This window comes from Oncorhynchus mykiss, chromosome 18 (genome assembly GCF_057628025.1).
Source record: "Oncorhynchus mykiss isolate SJ-2025 chromosome 18, ASM5762802v1, whole genome shotgun sequence".
In the NCBI taxonomy this organism is placed as follows: Eukaryota; Metazoa; Chordata; class Actinopteri; order Salmoniformes; family Salmonidae; genus Oncorhynchus; species Oncorhynchus mykiss.
Window position 1 is genome coordinate 35,976,834 of NC_143039.1, and position 16,290 is coordinate 35,993,123.

At 44.4% G+C, this 16,290-nt stretch overlaps 1 pseudogene across 1 annotated transcript in view; it reads right to left on the reverse strand.

Annotated features, from left to right (window-relative positions):
- The window catches only part of LOC110495963 (partitioning defective 3 homolog B-like), a 194,584-nt pseudogene that overhangs the window by 43,161 nt on the left and 135,133 nt on the right, over positions 1-16,290 (reverse strand). Inside the window, exons 13-17 of the transcript XR_016488178.1 lie at positions 14,417-14,962; positions 10,654-10,685; positions 10,112-10,243; positions 4,051-4,123; positions 398-442 (exon numbers count right to left, since the gene is read on the reverse strand). The product of XR_016488178.1 is annotated as a partitioning defective 3 homolog B-like (transcript). The remainder of the gene's footprint in view (positions 1-397; positions 443-4,050; positions 4,124-10,111; positions 10,244-10,653; positions 10,686-14,416; positions 14,963-16,290) is intronic.

A 16,290-nucleotide genomic window follows, 5' to 3' on the forward strand; every position in this document is an offset into this window, starting at 1 on the left:
GAACACATAAAACAGGTGCACTGACACAAAGCATCTCCCCGCTGAAGTGTGTTCGCTCCAGGGTGAAGTTTCCCCAAATGTACAGATCTAGGATCAGCTTCCCCTTCCCTCAATCGTTACATTAACCATTAGTGGGGAAATGCAAAACTGACCCATGACCAGTGTCTAGGGACAACTTCACCCTACTACGGAAGGGTCCTGAACAGGTCATAACTTGTTTTGCGGTAAGTATGACAGCACACTGAAAATCCAGATTATTTTTCATACCTTTTTTCAATGTTCAGTCGCTTTCTTTGTTTGAGAAGGTGTGTGTTTGTGTGTCTGAAGAGTGTGTGTGTGGTGTGTGCGAAGAGTATGTGTTGGGGATATGGATAGGGGGAAGAGCGTGTTTCTTCACCTGGTCTCTGCTCTGCCAGGGATCTCATGTTGCTCTCATCAGCCACTGAAACACAAAAAACACACACAGTGAATATTGGAACACCATAAACTGTTGCCTTTGCTTTCTCTGAGCAGAGATGGAGAAAAAGAGAGAGGGAGCAAGACACGGAGAGAAGAGTAAGAGGGAAAGAGCGATAGGGTGGGGAGGGCAGGAACTGGGTACTCTCTCCCTCATTCCCCCCCCCCCCCCCCCCCTCTCTCATCACTCTTTCCCTCTCTCTAATCCACACCAACAGGATTGAGGAGGCAGGCAGGGAGCGGCATCAGCTGCCAGAGGGGCACTGCACCACGGGACACAATAATAGGTTTTCATTACGTTGCAATTTCTCTGAAATAATCCCTTTTCATATTTTATGAGGTCAATTTTCTCCCGGCAGAGAAACGAGAGAGCGGAAGAAAAAAAAAAAAAAGGAAAAAAAAAAGAGAGGGAGAGGAAATGCAGCTGCGACAGAGGGGACAATGGATGAGACTGGCTGTTACATTTGCTGGCTTCACGCGTTACGTTTTCCCTCAAATACAGTAGCCACAAAAAGGTTGGTGGTGTGTGTGTGTGAGCTGTGTGGCTCAAAGCTAAAAAATAATGTGCATATGAATCTGCTTTTATTGTTACAGAGACCCCCCCACCCCCCTGTTCGGAGAGCAGCATCAACAATCTCTCACCCACCCACAGATAAATGTTCTGCTGCTGGGATAGGAATTTGCCGCTGGTGTTGGTGAGCTCACTATGGCTACTGCTCAGTGAATTCCACGGTTTCTTCTCCACGCGTGTGCCTTCATGTACATGAACTCAACTAATGTCAGATCAGGTCATGTGGTCAAGGGAAAAACTCCTGGGTCTGAATTCAAAACGTGTCTCAGAGTAGAAGTGCCGATTTAGTCCCCACCTTATGTTCCTTATGATTTCACAAGCAAAACTGATCCTAGATCAGCACTACTACTCTGAAAGGCTTTATGAATACGGGCCCAGGTGCAACCATTAAGACAGACTTGAGAGCGAGTGTTTAGGATCACAGTTTTGGCTAAGCCTATTTAACCAACGTCTGATACCTCTGGAATGCTGAAGAAGCCATGTGTGCATCCTAAATGGCACCCTCTTCCCTATTATAGTAAGTCAAATAAATAGCCTTGTAGCATGAGGCAGCTTGATGTATAAGTACACATTCTGGCCAAAAGTTCCTGAATAGGGTGCCATTTGAGATGCAGCCCATGTTTTGCTTGTGCACCCTACAGTCCCCATAAGAAAACATTTGCTAAGCACCAGAGCTTAGATTGCTTATTACTTTTTGCTTGGTGCGAAAAATAAACCCTCAGACTTGACTCAACCGGCTTAACCCCCGTCTGGAAATGGGAAACTACCCCCTTGTAAAGGGGGTGATCCTTACAAATGTGACACACAGCACAAGGTCACAGTGTCATACAGTCCCCATGCCTCTGGTAACAATCCCCCCCATCCTCAGATAACACCCCCCCCCCCCGCCCATAACAACCTCCCCCATCCTCAGATAACAACCTCATCTCAATCTGTAATTTTCATGAGGGAGAGAGTGAGAGAGTGAGAGAGTGTGAGAGAGAGAGAAATCCAGAGAGAGAGAGTGAGATCCTGAGAGAGAGAGAGATCCACAGAGAGAGATCCACAGAGAGAGAGAGAGAGATCCACACAGAGAGAGAGAGAGAGAGAGAGAGAGAGAGAGAGAGAGAGATCCACAGAGAGAGAGAGAGATCCACACAGAGAGAGAGATCCACAGAGAGAGAGAGATCCACAGAGAGAGATCCACAGGGAGAGATCCACAGAGAGAGAGAGAGATCCACAGAGAGAGAGAGAGAGAGATCCACAGAGAGAGATCCACAGAGAGAGATCCACAGAGAGATCCACAGAGAGCACGAAAAGAAGGAGAAAGATGGACGGAAGAACAAGAAAGAAGGAGAGAGATTACGAAAAAGAGAAAGACGAGAGAAGCAGTGAGCAGGATGCGGGGGTCTCTTCCTAATAAAAGACAATAAATGTGCAGTAGCGGCGTGCAACTAGTTTAGGAGGGGGAACCCAATCCACAACACTAATGAACTGGGATTGGAAACCAGCGACAGGAAGAAAAAAAAACTTTACAGAAAAGAGAGAGATGGGGGAAGAATGAGAGAAGAGAGCAAAAAAATATAAAAGAAGGCGGGAGCAAGAAGAAAAGAGAGGCTAACAGGGTCACCCAGGGGCCAATATGAGGAAATAAACTGCTGTGCTCTCAGCTTTCAGGGAGAAAGTTGGGTACGACTGAAGGATCCATGCTTGGCACAGACTGGCAGTGTCATGCGGAGACGTGCGCACACAGAGCAGTGTCAGACTGACTAGACACACGAGTCTAGTTCAGGAATTGTTGTCTTGAAAAGGTCAGGCCTCCCAAGTGGCACAGCGGTCTAAGGTACTGCATCCCAGTGCTTGAGGGGTCACTACAGACCCGGGTTCGATCCCAGGCTGTGTCACAGAGTCCCATAGGGCAGCGCACAATTGGCCCAGCGCCGTCTGGGCTAGGGGAGGGTTTGGCCGGGGTGGGGGCTTTACATGGCTCATTGCGCTCTAGCGACTCCTTGTGGCGTGCCAGGCGCCTGCAGGCTGACTTCGGTGTGTTAACTCTGACACATAGGTGCAGCTGGCTTCCGGGTTAAGCGGGTGTTAAGGAGCGCTCATGTTCAAAAAATTGGCAAAGCTTTCATGGTCATATGTGTGCGTTAACATAACATTACAATGGGCCCATGTGATAATGTTGAATCTGTGCTTGAAATGCAATACTTAACTAGGGACCTTACAGATGTTGTATGCATGGTAGACAGTGGAAGGGTCAACAAGTGCTCAGCAACAAGGGCCAACAAGTGCTCAGCATATGTGGGAACTCCTTCAAGACTGTTGGAAAAGCGTTCCAGGTGAAGCAGGTTGAGAGAATGCCAAGACTGGGCAAAGCTGTCATCAATACTTTGATTTGTTAAAAAAAATAAGGTTTTATATATAAATATATATATATATAAATAATACCAGTGAAATGTTTGCACACCTACTCATTCCAGGTTTATACACACACACATATATATAGAACAAAAAAATATTTACACAACATGTAATAGTTTCATTGATTTTACTGAGTGACAGACACTCATATGAGGAAATCAGTCAATTGAAATAAATTCTATGGATTTCATGTTCATGTTGGTCACAGAAACCTTAAAATAAAAAAAATAGGCCTCAGGATCTCGGCACGTTATTTTTGTGCATTCAAATTGCCATTGATCAAATACAACCGTATTTTATTGCTTGCCAATACCATAACCCCACCATAGGGCACTCCGTTCACAACATTGACATCAGCAAACTGAAATGCAATATATACATTTTTTTTTAAAGTGATTTTTAAACTGAATGCAATATTCATTCAAGTCAGTTTCAAATCATGAAATACAATACTGAATTTATGAATGAAATTATTCAATTTGTGCATTACCAATTAAAAAATAATAAATTCAACATCTCAACACCAATTAAAAACTATGGAATTCAAATGCAATTTCGGTTGGCACTGAAATCCCTCCATATCGGAATGTGAGTGCATGTGTGCAACACTGTGTGCTCACCCAGGTCCGTGCTCTTAAGAGTTCCTTGTCTGAGGGTAGTCCGTCTGCCTGGGTTGCTGTGCTCTCTGTGTGTCTGGGTGAAGGGGACCCTCAGGAGAATAGGGAGTCTTGTTCCACTCACTGAGAAAAACCACCACAGATTATAATCAACACTACTAACATTGTAGCCTGTACTTTTGTTATGTCCTATTTTAAATGTTTAACCTCGCTTTCATAGTGTATTTTATGTAAATATACTTTGTGTTACTTATTTTCCAACAGTGGTGACAAGGGTAGTGGGGGGCGGGGGGGTGCACTGCTACTAGCATTAGAGCAATAACATTGTAGCTGTTTCCATAGACTTCCAGTCATCGAGCCAATGACAGTCCATTTAAAATAATGTCTTGGCAAAAAATGATTATACAACAACATTTACAAAATATTTTTTGTAGTGGTGGCAGTGGGCCACCTAAACACATATATTCAAATCTTACAGATGTATTAGCTAATTTATTTTCCCCCAACATGGGACACCACCTAACTTGGGACACTCTAGCGGTCAGAGGATTACATCACCTCGAGCTCAACATTTAAATGGACTGGAAAATAACAGTAAGTTTTGCGACTAAAGATTTTCATTGCAATTTATCTAAGTTGAGTTAGGTTGAGAGAGTTTTCAATATATATATATATATGCTGGCCCACGTTGACTCCAATGCTTTCCACAGTTGTGTCAAGTTGGCTGGATGTCCTTTGGGTGGTGGATCCATTCTTGATACACACGGGAAACTGTTGAGCATGAAAAACACAGACAGAGTTGCAGTTCTTGACACAAACTGGTACACCTGGCACCTACAACCATACCCTTCATCTACACTGAGCAAAGTGGAATTAACAAGTGCCATCAGTAAGGGATAATAGCTTTCACCTGGATTCACCTGGTCAGTCTGTCATGGAGAGCAGGTGTTTTTAATGTTTTGTATACTCAGTGTATAACATAGTTGTGTCATGATCTGAGCTGAATCATACATCACTTATTCGAAAGGACTGGACAGGTGAAAGCTACAGTACGTGGTGGAACCCATGCGTCCACCTATCCAATCATGGTCGTATTCACTAGGAACCAAATGGAAGCACGTTTGTTTTCGTGCAGATTTTTTTGCTATGATGTACACTAATGAATATGACCAATGTATAATTGGTCCCAAATGGCAATCTATTCCCTATTTAGTGCACTACTTTTGACCTGGTCTGGAATTCAAATGGGGCCACAGTGTAATGACCTCCGGTGAGGTTGTGTTGTGCATGGGAGTTTAGCGTTCGTCTCCTCCACGGAGCCAGGCGAAGGTGGTGAGGGGAAATCCTCCTCTATCGCCTCCTCTTCCTCGTGATGGGCGTAGCCACCATTAGTGGGAGGAGCTGGACGGGGAGAGGATACGGACAAACAGCACAGACAGACACATATCAATCAGAAATTCCACCAGTGACCAGTGCCTTTAAAAGAGTAGGATGGGTGTTTCATCTAAGACCAGTTTTGAGTCTATCGCCCTAAAGACTACGGTTAAGATTGAGGGTGGTTAAGCTGAACTTAGATCAGTGCTGACTGGCAACTTCTACTCTACTACTACTGTGTCACGCATACATTAAATCCCAGACACATGAATGAGGTCTATGCCATGTAAATGCAGGATCACATTTGGCAAAAGTGATAGTCCTGTTATAACAGGAGAAATATATCTTCCTCTGGCTAGAGCTAAACCAGTCATCACTTTTCATGAAGGGCCACTGAGACAGGAGGCATTGGATAGGTCCCAAATGGCACCCTATTTCCTATATAGTGCAATACTTCTGAGCCCGATGGGTGCCATTTGGTATACAGCCATTCCGTTGGAAGCTGTGTCAATGCTAGTTGTCTGAAAGACTGCCTGCCTAGGAGAGTAATGCAGTAGACCTAAACACACTCAATCAACTGACGGAGCCAAACAGTATTGAGGGATAGATTTTCAACTGTGTGCACGCAAGCACATACACAATGGAAATGAATGCAACTGATTCTCCTTGAATAATGGATCCATTCTTCATTTAGCTGAGCAAGGCCAACTCTGTACGTCTCATGAAACATGTACAGAACAAACACACACACTTTCCGTATTGACTGTCTTAAAGTAATGAACTATTGTTTCTCTTTGCTTATTTGAGCTGTTCTTGCCATAATATGGACTTGGTCTTTCACCAAATAGGGCCATCTTCTGTATACCACCCCTACCGTGTCACAACATAACTGATTGGCTCAAACGCATTAAGAAAGAAGAAATTCCACAAATTAACAAGTTAAATCTGTTAATTGAAATGCATTCCAGGTGACTACCTCATGAAGCTGGTTGAGAGAATGCCAAGAGTGTGCAAAGCTCTTATCAAGGCAAAGGGTGGCTACTTTGAAGAATGTAAAATCTAAAATATATTTTGATTTGTTTAATATTTATTTTGTTTACTACATGATTCCATATGTGTTACTTCATAGTTTTGATGTCTTCACTATTATTCTACAACATAGAAAATAGTAAAAATAAATAAAAAATGTGTAGTTGTGGCAAAACGTTTTACTGGTACTATATATATATATATACACAGTGCCTTGCGAAAGTATTCGGCCCCCTTGAACTTTGCGACCTTTTGCCACATTTCAGGCTTCAAACATAAAGATATAAAACTGTATTTTTTTGTGAAGAATCAACAACAAGTGGGACACAATCATGAAGTGGAACAACATTTATTGGATATTTCAAACTTTTTTAACAAATCAAAAACTGAAAAATTGGGCGTGCAAAATTATTCAGCCCCCTTAAGTTAATACTTTGTAGCGCCACCTTTTGCTGCGATTACAGCTGTAAGTCGCTTGGGGTATGTCTCTATCAGTTTTGCACATCGAGAGACTGACATTTTTTCCCATTCCTCCTTGCAAAACAGCTTGAGCTCAGTGAGGTTGGATGGAGAGCATTTGTGAACAGCAGTTTTCAGTTCTTTCCACAGATTCTCGATTGGATTCAGGTCTGGACTTTGACTTGGCCATTCTAACACCTGGATATGTTTATTTTTGAACCATTCCATTGTAGATTTTGCTTTATGTTTTGGATCATTGTCTTGTTGGAAGACAAATCTCCGTCCCAGTCTCAGGTCTTTTGCAGACTCCATCAGGTTTTCTTCCAGAATGGTCCTGTATTTGGCTCCATCCATCTTCCCATCAATTTTAACCATCTTCCCTGTCCCTGCTGATGAAAAGCAGGCCCAAACCATGATGCTGCCACCACCATGTTTGACAGTGGGGATGGTGTGTTCAGCTGTGTTGCTTTTACGCCAAACATAACATTTTGCATTGTTGCCAAAAAGTTCAATTTTGGTTTCATCTGACCAGAGCACCTTCTTCCACATGTTTGGTGTGTCTCCCAGGTGGCTTGTGGCAAACTTTAAACAACACTTTTTATGGATATCTTTAAGAAATGGCTTTCTTCTTGCCACTCTTCCATAAAGGCCAGATTTGTGCAATATACGACTGATTGTTGTCCTATGGACAGAGTCTCCCACCTCAGCTGTAGATCTCTGCAGTTCATCCAGAGTGATCATGGGCCTCTTGGCTGCATCTCTGATCAGTCTTCTCCTTGTATGAGCTGAAAGTTTAGAGGGACAGCCAGGTCTTGGTAGATTTGCAGTGGTCTGATACTCCTTCTATTTCAATATTATCGCTTGCACAGTGCTCCTTGGGATGTTTAAAGCTTGGGAAATCTTTTTGCATCCAAATCCGGCTTTTTCTTCACAACAGTATCTCGGACCTGCCTGGTGTGTTCCTTGTTCTTCATGATGCTCTCTGCGCTTTTAACGGACCTCTGAGACTATCACAGTGCAGGTGCATTTATACGGAGACTTGATTACACACAGGTGGATTGTATTTATCATCATTAGTCATTTAGGTCAACATTGGATCATTCAGAGATCCTCACTGAACTTCTGGAGAGAGTTTGCTGCACTGAAAGTAAAGGGGCTGAATAATTTTGCACGCCCAATTTTTCAGTTTTTGATTTGTTAAAAAAGTTTGAAATATCCAATAAATGTCGTTCCACTTCATGATTGTGTCCCACTTGTTGTTGATTCTTCACAAAAAAATACAGTTTTATATCTTTATGTTTGAAGCTTGAAATGTGGCAAAAGGTCGCAAAGTTCAAGGGGGCCGAATACTTTCGCAAGGCACTGTATATATATTGCGGGTACTATTTAATGAAGCTGCCAGTTGAGGACTTGTGAGGCGTCTGTTTCTACACAGTATTTCTGATCATATTGATGTTATTTTGATGGATCAAAAATGAGCTTTTCTTTCAAAAACAGGGAAATGTCTAGGTGACCCCAAACTTTTAAAGGGTAGTGTCCACACACACACACACACACACACACACACACACACACACACACACATAGAAACTCAGCATAAAAAGAAACGTCCCTTTTTCAGGACCCTCTCTTTGAAAGATATTTAGTACAAATCCAAATAACTTCACAGATCTTCATTGTAAAGGGTTTAAACACTGTTTCCCATGCTTGTTCAATGAACCATAAACAATGAATGGAAATGCACCTGTGGAACGGCCGTTAAGACACTAACAGCTTACAGACGGTAGGCAATTATGGTAAGTTATGAAAACTTAGGACACTAAAGAGGCCTTTCTACTGACTCTGAAAAACACCAAAAGAAAGATGCCCAGGGTCCCTGCTCATCTGCGTAAACGTGCTTTAGGCAAGCTGCAAGGAGGCATGAGGACTGCAGATGTGGCCAGGGCAATAAATTGCAATGTCCGTACTGTGAGATGCCAAAGACCGCGCTACAGGGAGACAGGACGCACAGCTGATCATGCTCGCAGTGGCAGACCACATGTAACAACACCTGCACAGGATCAGTACATCCGAACATCACACCTGCGGGACAGGTACAGGACGGTAACAACAACTGCCCGAGTTACACCAGGAACGCACAATCCCTCCATCAGTGCTCAGTCTGTCCGCAATAGGCTGAGAGAGGCTGGACTGAGGGCTTGTAGGCCTGTTGTAAGGCAGGTCCTCACCAGACATCACCGGCAATAACGTCACCTATGGGCACAAACCCACCCAAAGACAGGGTCCTGAAAAGGGACGTTTCTTTTTTGCTGAGTTTATATATTAACACACACTGTACAAAAATATAAACACAACATGTAACAATTTGAAAGATTTGACCTAGGTGCAGTTTGTATAAGGAATTGTGTACAGATGCTTGTGACATGCATTATCATGCATGACAATGGCTCTCGTCATCTCTGTGCATTCAAATTGCCATTGATACAATGCAATTGTGTTCGTTGTCCTTAGTTTATGCCTGCCCATACCATAACCCCACCGCCACCATGGGACACCTTGTTCACAACCAGTCACCCACATGACGCCATACACGTGGTCTGCAGTTGAGGCCGGTTGGACATACTGCCAAATTCTCCAAAACAACGGGGGTGGCTTAAGGTAGAGAAATGAACATTCAATTATCTGGCAATTTCTCTAGTGGACATTCCTGCAGTCAGCATGCCAATTGCAATCACATTCAAAACTTGATCCATATGTAGCATTGTGTTTGTGACAAAACTGCACATTTTAGAGCGGCATTTTATTGTCCCCCAGCACAAGGTGCACCTGTGCAATGATCAAGCTGTTTAATCAGATTCTTGATATGCCACACCTGTTAGGTGGATGGATTATCTTGGCAAAGGAGAAATGCTCACTAACAGGGATATAAACAAATTTGTGCACAAACTATAAACGTCTTTTGTGGGTATGGAACATTTCAGCTCATGAAATATGGGACCAACACTTTACATGTTGCGTTTATATTTTTGTTCAGGGTATATAACTGTTGTGATAAAGCCGCTGTACACTGTTTGTTTTTATGGCAAGTGTGAATGTTTGCGTCTGTGTATATACTATATTCATCTCTGTGTGTGTCTAAGTCAAGCACCAGTATGAGTGTGCTCATCTCTTCCCTAGTTCAGGCGCTACTGTGTCCTCTCACCTCCAAAGCTGGGACCATGGACGGCTGAGGGCTGGGACCGTTGCTGTGGTGGTGGGACTCCAGGGCTGCAGCTAGAGCCGGGGGTCCGGAGGGGCCGTCTGGGATCTGGTGGCTAGCCGCCTCCTGGCTCTCCTGTCACAGCCAGGGGGAGAGGAGCAGAGGTCAGTGCATTACATTAGGGCCTAGGGAGTTTTTCCTGCTCCTAGGGAGTTTTTCTTGATCACTTGATTTGGAATGGCCCAGAGTTTTCCCACATTGGATGCACATTGAATGTGTTTTTAAGTTTTCATGTGAGAGGTATGTAAAAGGTACATATATAAAATATGAGAAGGATGACACTGGACATTAAATCATTGAGTGAGAAAAATATATACGTTCTTGTTAATTGAAAAGGTATGAGGACAATAAGTGCATAGTATAGATGCACATATGTCGTGTTGAAGTGTACTTACGATCATAGAATATCTTTGAGAATCAGAGTACTATATCTATGACTACAGTCGGAGACACAGTAGCCGCTTACCCACTATCGTTCTATTTACGTTCGAGCCACTGTGGGCTAGCGTCAGAGAAGCTTGAAAACCGAGAAACTCAACACGCCAGTGAATAAGAGTGTGCCACTCTTCCATTGACTTCAGTCGGAATCTTCCTCATGCTCTCATGCGAGACCACAGGAAGTAATCAAATCGCTTATTTGGTCTATCGATTTTCAAGCTTATCTGGCGGCAGCATGCACTGGCTCGCATGGAAGTAGTGTCAGTTTCTGAACGGCTATTGCACAGAATCAATGCACTATACACACACTCTACCTGATGCACTGTACAAGAACTCTACCTATTTCATATTGAAATCATAACGGACATCTTCCCATTGGCTTACATTGTGCTTCATCAGTGAGAGGACAATAGCGCCACTGAGACTCACTGTTTGGTTGAGGGTTCGTAAATAGCGTAACTACATGAATCCCTCATGCTGATGACAGGCATGTTATCGAACAGTCTCCACCGCCACAGAGGAACAGGCGGAAAAGCACCTTCTGGGCCCCGGTCAAAAGTAGCGCGCTATGTAGGGAACAGGACGCCATTTGGGAAGCACCGAGACAGATAGGAAGGGCTGGTGGCAGAGTGAGATGTACCGCAGATAAGATATGACTCTCCTTTGAGAGCGATGTGTGGTGGGATCTACAGCTGTCACACACACACACACACAAATAAATGGATAGACACAAAATCACCCACACCCAGTCTCTCTCGAACTCTGTGGGCGTGTGGCTATGGGCTTTGCATCATCGCCACATTATACGTAATGAGCAGTGGTGGCGTTGCACGCTCACCGTCTCTATGTGATATCTCTTTTCATTAGGCCATCATCCTCATTTCAAAGGGGATTTTCATTGTGTGCGTTCGGTAGCACAGTGTGTGAGTTAGGCTTTGGGGGGGTGTCCGTTGTGCTTTTGTTCCTGCGTGAAGTCACACACGTTCCCAATGGTATCATTAGCCGGCAAACCACAGCTCTTTACATGTATTACTGTCACACACACATCTTAGTCTGTCAGAGCGGCTCTCACACACACACGGTACTGCTCCATCCACCCATCTGTCTCATGGGGCTTTGACAGCCAGGCAGAGCCATCAAAGAAGCCAGAGAGGAGCTCACATCCTAATCCGCAGAACAATAAGAACCTGCTGGTCAACACAATGAGGCTATGGAGGAACACCCCACCAAACGCACACTGTGTCCCCCAACACCCGCTCCTCGGAGTTGGGTAGGGTGAGCGAGAGAGAGAGGTGGGGGTCCTGGCGCTACCCTCAAGGCTTTGGTCTTTCATCTTGGGGTCTCGTGGTCTGATAAGATTAGACCTGGTGTGCGTGTGGATTGCTGAGTGAACATAGGCTGAGGCCTACCGAGACATGCAGTGAGAACTGCACTGGCAGTTATACAATTTTCCTACAGGCTCTGAGGGAGCACAAACACAATGTATTTTTCTGCCGATTTGGAAGGATGTGGGGTGGGGATATCTTGCAACCACATACACAATTTTCCATGCCAATTTCCTAAGACCGCACCACTTGGTGTGGCCAAGGAGACACTGACGAGAGGACACAAAAGGGGCGGGTCATTGGTCACACCCATTTAATCCCATAACCCCCTGCTGTCTCATCTCATTCTCCACCCTGTCCCTCCATTATACCCTACCATCAGACATTAACACCGTAATAGTTCATTTTTTCTAGTCTTTCTTCTTCCACTAATAGCTACCGCGTCACGGTTCACAATGCTTCTGAATGGCTGTTGTGATTAACCAAGATACAGCTGTTCACTAGGGCTGGGATTCAAACTTTTTTTTTTTTTTACTCGGGGGGGCCCCCCCTCCCAGCATTGGGGAACATCCCGCGCCACCCGTGCGCACGTGTCACAAAAACATTTATTTTTAGCTGACATGATCTAGTTAATCTGGACATGTCTGATAAGTTATAAAATAGCTCTCCAAGGTATATAATGACTAACGTGACAAGAGGAAGTGATGATACACTACCCAATTTCCAACTTTCAAGAGGAAGTTTAAAGCAAGACCGAGTTCGCCCCTACGGTTTGGGAACCGCTGCACTTGAGAACATCACAAACATTTATTAACTGAGAATGAGAACAAAGCAGTAACAAAAACCTAAATAATTGGTAGTAGTGCAAAAAACAACTAAGTATGGCAGTCTGTCTGTATTATATTGTCATGAGTCCGCTTTTCTGTCATATTGCTATAGCCACTTACATACTGCTCTTCCTTTTCTGACCGTGGAATTCTGAAGTCATATACTCATAGAAAGAGGATAGTGCAGTAAACTACACAGTAGTAGAAAACGTGATCATCCCTAAGGGGAAATTGGTTTTTCCAAATTTCTTTGGCTTCTTTAGATGAGACTCAGTAAGTCACTTGACTGTGTGTGTTAGGGGTCGGTATGGGGGATAAGGGACGATACCCAGCGGAGAGAGAGAAAGAATAAGGCCAGAGAGAGAATGAGACAAAGATGGAAACAAATCATTCCAAAGAGAGATGGACAGGTATGTAAACATCAGGGAAAGAGAGGACAGGAGTGCTAGCCAGTAGAAAGGAATCACCACACCACCACCACCACAGTGAAACAGACAGACAGCATGCAAGAGGAAGACTTTTTATTGAACCAAGGACTATTGTGAGATTAAAACCATAACATTGAGTGACTAGTCTGGTGACAAATGAACAACACAAGAATAATGAAAATAAATAAGTTAGCAAATACAAGGAACAGAATAGGTTTAACAAGCATTTCAGGGATAATGGTAATATTACCAGATTGTCAATAGCATTGCAGACAAAGACAGTGAAACAACAGTGCCCATTTTTGTGAGTTACAACTTTTGTCTACAAAATTAGTGGTAACTTTTTAATAATGATAATTAATACGCAATTCATTATTTATAAGTAGTGCACAGACATTGTTTTTCTCCTGAGTTTTAGTCACAGTGGGTTTCTGGTTAACAGTCATTGCCTGTATGAAGGTGGTCATTGTGGAAAGAGGGAACAGTTTGGGCAGGGGAAAGAGTTAATGCTGCACACACACACACACCTCACATACATACACACGTATCAGTAAATGCACACACACACACACACACACACACACACACATATATATATATATATAAATATCCGCACAAAGATGTGTGTGTTCTCTCAAAATCCTCCCGAGAGCCTGCGGTGGTGATGTCGCATCAGGTCCTGGTTGTGTGTGTAGTTGGATCACTGTGTGTCTCTGTTTCTGTCTAAGTGGTTGTGCGTTTTGTCGTGTCTGTGTAAGTCACCGTACATTGCCCCTGTCAGCACCCTTATGCTCTCTGCATAGGCATGTGTGTTGCTGATGTGCATGTTGTCTAGTGAGTGGCTACGTGTGTGACTGTGTGTGTTGTCATGCGTTTGACTGTGTGTGTAACGGTTTGTGTGGCTGTGTGTATAATGGCGTATTTTGTCAGTTGTTCGGCTGCGTGGGTTGTTGTGTGTGCGGCTGTGTATGTGGTTGGGTGTGTGCCGGCATGGGTGCCTGCATAGGTTGTCAGGAGTGTGACTGCGTAAGTTGTCAGGTGGGTGGCTGCGTGTGCGGCTGTGTATGTTGTCGTATGTTTGGCTTCTTGAGTGAATGCATAGGTTGTCGGGTGTGTGGCTGCGTATAGGTCTGAGTAAATTGTTAGGACTGTGACTGCGTGTGTATGTTGTCAGGTGTGTGACTGCGTGTGCATTCCTGTGTGTATCTGTAGACATTGCCGTCTACTGACCTAGAACTGTGTGCATTTCCATTGCCTGTTGTGTGGCTGTGTGGCACATTGCTGAGTGTGTGTGTGTCTGCGTGTTGTCATCCGTGTAGCTGTGTGTGATCTCCTGTGTGTATACCTGCGTCAGGCCTTTATAGTATCTGTGTGTGTTGCTCTGTACCTTGCTGTGTGATCCTTGCATGTGTTTGTGTATGATACAGAGTGTTGGACTACGCAAGTTCCCTTGCGTTGTGTACCTGTGTATATCACCAAGCGAATAGCTTTGCGCTGACCCCTGCATATATCTGTGCCTGTATCGCAGACCCCTTGGGTCATAGGCTCGTCGGCGAAGTAGTGAACCGTGGTGATCGTTGTCCCGTTTGTAGAGTACCTGTGCGTTGGCGCTGTGGGCGGAGCCAGATGAGGGGGCGGCGCGGAGGAGCACCAATTGGATGGTGCCACGGGCATTGCCCTCCCAGGACATGGAGTGGCGTAGGGTCTCCATGGCGACGTGGTTGGAGAGGTCCAACAGCTCCTCGCCGTTCACTGCAATCAGCTGGTCGTTGAGAGGAGAGGGGAGTCGGTAGGAAATAGTAGAGGTGGGGGAGAGCAGTGAGAGAGAAAGAGAGGGGTAGGAACAATGATAGAGTGAAAGAGGCATGGAGAAATTAAGGAGAGAGAAACAAGGAGGTGGAGAGAGAGGGAGATCATTTGTATGTAGTAGCTACTGTTCTAGAGACCAAGACACACTTTATATATATATATATATGTATGTATGTATGTATGTGTGTGTGTGTGTGTGGAGTGAGTGAGAGACCGACATACAGAGACATGGCCAAAGGTACTAAAGACTCCCCAGTGCCACCAGCCCCATCAAGCCATTAGTCACCACTGACCTCTGACCTCAGTCATTAAGCAGCCCGCGCCGGGCCCTGACCTCTCACACCACCAATAACCTTCTGATCCTATCAGATCACACACAATTTCAAAGACATGCAAGCAAGCACACACACCAAGTAACACGTACAGGCAAGCAGAAGCCCACACACACACACACACACACACACAATCACACATACGTGTGTGAGCAAGCGCACACACACACCTTTAGACACGCACAAACAGGAAGTCAGACACAAACACACACACACGTTTGTTTCCCTATCCTTGTGGGGACCAAACAATTGATTCCCATTTAAAATCCAATTTTTCCTGGCCTCGCATCCAGGCTCTGTCGTAACCGGCCGCGACCGGGAGGTCCGTGGGGCGACGCACAATTGGCCTAGCGTCGTCCGGGTTAGGGAGGGTTTGGCTGGTAGGGATGTACTTGTCTCATCGCGCACCAGCGACTCCTGTGGCGGGCCGGGCGCAGTGCGCGCTAACCAAGGTTGCTAGGTGCACTGTGCTTCCTCTGACACATTGGTGCGGCTGGCTTCCGGGTTGGATGCGCGCTGTTTTAAGAAGCAGTGCAGCTTGGTTGGGTTGTGTATCGGAGGACGCATTACTTTCAACCTTCATCTCTCCCGAGCCCGTACTGGAGTTGAAGCGATGAGACAAGATAGTAGATAATAAACAATTGGATACCACGAAATTGGGAAGAAAAAGGGGTAATTTTTTATTCATTTTTTTACTTTAAAAACCCCCAATTTTTTCTAACCCTTAAACCTAACCATAACCCTAACCTTAACACCAAACCTAACTAGAGGTCAACCGATTATGATTTTTCAGTGCCGATACCGATTATTGGAGGACCAAAAAAAGCAGATTTTTAAAATGTATTTGTAATAATGACAATTACAACAATACTGAATGAACACTTATTTTAACTTAATATAATATATCAATAAAATCAATTTAGCCTCAAATAAATAATGAAACATGTTCAATTTGGTTTAAAT